Genomic DNA, 3887 nt, shown 5'->3' with positions numbered 1-3887 from the left:
GAAATGAGATCTATAGCCTGACACACCTGATCCAGCGCTTCTCTATGAGGTAGGAAACCCACCTGATCAGGGTTTACATAGCGGTCTAGAATCGGACAGTAATCTATTTGCATACATTTTGGTAAATAGCTTCAGGTCATTGTTGATTAGAGAAATTGGCCTGTAATTAGCTGTAACACATCGCTCGGGTCTTTATGGGGCTTCGGAATAAGCGTTATGTATGCTCTGTTGGAGTCTAGATCTATAGGACCCCCCTTTTGGATGGCATTAAAGTACATTGTGAAAGGAGTAGCCAATAGAGGTGCAAACTTTTTGTAGCACAGAGCACTAAAGCCATCAGTGCTACTGGGGCTTGTTTAATAGCCGACAGGACTTCATCAACCCCCTTGCTCTAAATTTGTTCCAAAGGATGTTACATTCACTCTTAAAATCCTTCCTTGGGGAGCAATTTCTCCTTGCCCTTACAAATTGTCCTACTGGAATCTAGAAGGACAGTGGATTGAATAGATTGAATGAGGGCTTTACATTTACTCCCTTCATATAAGACGTAAGAAAATAGGGAGGTAGAAATTTGTGGTTGTAAACTTTTCAATAGTGTGGAGATTTAAATATGTGTAAAATCTTTATGAAAATTTGCATGGTGAGGTATTGGAAAGAGATAACATTGCTGCAGCTGTTATAATAACCTCTAGAGGGTGCTAGAAGATTTACACCATGTCTACGGGCCTTCCTTTATCTAGATGGCAGCTCACCTCCTCATAGAAGGTTAATAGATTGGCTTGGCAAGAATGATTCTTCATGAATCCATGCTGTATACTGATAATGATACTGTTTTCATTACTATAATCTTGTATATAGTCCCTTATCATCCCCTCCAAGAGCTTGCATACTATTGATGTTAGGCTAACTGGTCTGTAATTCCCAGGGATGTATTTTGGCCCATTATTAAATCTTGGTGCTACATTGGCTTTTCTCCAATCAGCTGGTACCATTCCAGTCAATAGACTGTCAGTAACTCTCCCTCTCTTTCTCTCACCCCCTCTCTCTTACTGTACACTGTTGATGCAGGACAAGTTATGATCGGACAATGGTCTGTATGGTGGCAGTCCCCTATGCAACACCTGACACATTTCAGGATTTTACCCCTTCACCAGGGATGTGGAGCAGGTCGGGCTGGAAACACTTCCAGAGGTAAACATACATATGTAGTCACCAATATTACAGATGTAACTAGACAGATAACAATACAATAAACTTCTCCCTTTTCTTACTTACATACTGTTTAACGTACAGATACTATCAGCCAAGGAATTGGCTCCATCCGAGTACCAGAGGAGCAATGGGGTCCCGTGTCCCCACCTGGGAACAGAATGACAGGGATCGCTCAGGAAGAGGTCGGGGGGCAGCCCGAAAGTATAACCACTTGAAGACCAGGCCTTTTTGTTTACATGTAAAAATCAGTATTGTTTGCTAGAAAATGACTTAAAACCCCCAAACCACTAGAGAATAAAATGGTGGGTGTTGTAATTTTTTAATGTCACATTGTTTTTGTGCAGAGGTTTTTAAAACACAATTTTGGGGAAATAATAAACTTTAATGAATTTTAAGACACAAAAAACACAAAATTATATCCAATCGAGTAAATAGATACCAAACATGTCACGCTTTAAAATTGCGCATGCCTGTGAAATGGCAACAAACTACACACATTATATTATCTATAGGCAACATTTTAAAAGCCTTTACAGGTTACTACTTTAGATTCACAAAGGAGGTCTAGTGCTAGAATTATTTATCTCAATCTGATATTCACAGTGATACCTGACATGTGTGGTGCGATCACTGTTTACGTACTAATGCATGTGTTTGCCTTTTGTACGTGAGCACAGGGGGATGGGGGCACGTTAAAATTTTAGAATTTTAATTTTTTTTTTTTTTTACATTTTTACACAATACCTTTTTGGGGTTTTTTTAATCACACATTAAAGCGCCTACTACTTCAACATGCTTGTTTTATGTGTTTTTGATGCTTCAGTGATGCTTTGATGATGCTTCAATTATGCTTTTTTTGAAGCTTTAATGCAGCTTGGTAAATGCCCACTGTGTTTGATTTTAAATTTGTTTTAAAGGGGTCAGTAGAACCCCGGCTCAGTAGTACCCCCACTCAGCAGATTCCCAGCTCATTAGTACCCATGTTCAGCAGATCCCCAGCTTATAAGTACCCACGTTCAGCAGATTCCTAGCTTAATAGTACCCTTGTTCAGCAGATCCCCTGCTCACTAGTACCCCCAGCTCTGCTTATGCCCCACTCAGTAGTACCCCCATGCTTTTCTGATCCCCTGCTCAGTAGTAACCTCCTCTCTCTCCTCTCTCTCCGGTCCACACTCACCTCCCACTATATTGCTCCCATGATGCTCACCCGCATGTAAGATCTGCTAGTTTCTCCTGCTCTGGACCCCCAGCTCTGCTGACCCTCTGCTGCTCAGTCCTATCTCTCCAGTCCCCACTCACCTTCTGCCATTTTGCACACCACATGTGCTGTCTGCTAGTGTCTCCTCTCTAGTCCCAACCCGGCTCACCTTCCTGCTGCTCCACGCTGCACACCAGATGTGAAGTCTGCACCAGATACTTCCAGAATATATACACATAAACTGGAAGTGACTGCTGATTATGTTTTTCCAGTTCGCTTGTTGGTTTCTCAGTGCATCCTGGGATTTATCATACCTACAATACCTCCAAAACAAAGTGTGCCAAAGATGAATAAAAGCCCCTAAAAAGCTTCAGGTGCTGTACGGGAGCTTTGTCATAGACTTCTATGGAGGCAATTTTTGAAGCAAAGAAAACACAATGTGTGACCAGGACTGTAAGTTAACAATTTTATTTAGTGACAGGTGCTTTGACTGGCATTCAGAGTGCTTTAAAAAAGCGTGCCCAATGGTACATTTTGAAGCAAGTGTAAACGAGGCCTCTGGTACCTCCCCCTGGATCTGGCAGTTTGGAGAAACTTCTAGAAGTTAGTGGATGGCAGCCAGGAGGGCTGATCTGTATATTTGAGGGCATGTGGTCAATCCCCAGGCAGATGGTATGGTTGGGTGGCTGGTCAGCCCTTAAATATGAGAGCCATGCCAGCAGGGGAGTTGTGTGGAAGATGGAGTGCTGAAGAGGCTGTTGGTGTCCTAGGAGGGCTCCCCTAGGTCTAGGGGTGACTCTGTCTCCAAGCTGGGCTCAGGGTGGCTTATTAAGATCCATTCAACATCACGGTTTGAACAGGATTCTTGCCTGAGAGCAGTGGGAGCATGTTGGACAGAGTGAGTATGTCAGCACACCCAGTGATTTACAGGGGAGAGACTGCCACATGTAGCAAATTTTCTAAAGGATAGTGTTGTGCTAAAAGGGGTTGTAAACCCTCGTGTTTTTTCACCTTAATGCATCCTATGCATTAAGGTGAAAAAACTTTTGTCACTGAGCAGCCCCCCAGCCAGCGTTTTAGTCACCTGAGCCCATTCATTCCCCCGCTGGAGACGTGCTCTACCTCTCTTGTCGGGGTTCTCGGCTCCTGATTGGATAGATTGATAGCAGCGCAGCCACTTGCTCCCGCTGATGTGAATCAAATCCAATGAGGGTAAAATAAAAGTTAGCTTACAGTCCTGTTTACACATTGTGTTTGCTTTGTTTCGCTTCAAAAATTGTATCCCATGTCGCTTTAGTGGTGCTTCTTCAAAGCTTCCATAGAAGTCTATGAAAAAGCTGCTTGAAGCACCTAAAGCTTTTGAGAGGCTATAATTCAGCTTTAGCTTTGCTTTGGAAAAATTGCAGGTATGAGATATCTATACACAGGGCATCTACCAAGCTTCATTAACCTGTTCCCGACCAGCTGCCGCAGTTGT

Source organism: Aquarana catesbeiana, linkage group LG13 (assembly GCF_042186555.1).
Source record: "Aquarana catesbeiana isolate 2022-GZ linkage group LG13, ASM4218655v1, whole genome shotgun sequence".
NCBI classification, from domain to species: Eukaryota; Metazoa; Chordata; class Amphibia; order Anura; family Ranidae; genus Aquarana; species Aquarana catesbeiana.
The sequence above is the reverse complement of the archived record's forward strand: the minus strand, read 5'-3'. Positions refer to the sequence as shown.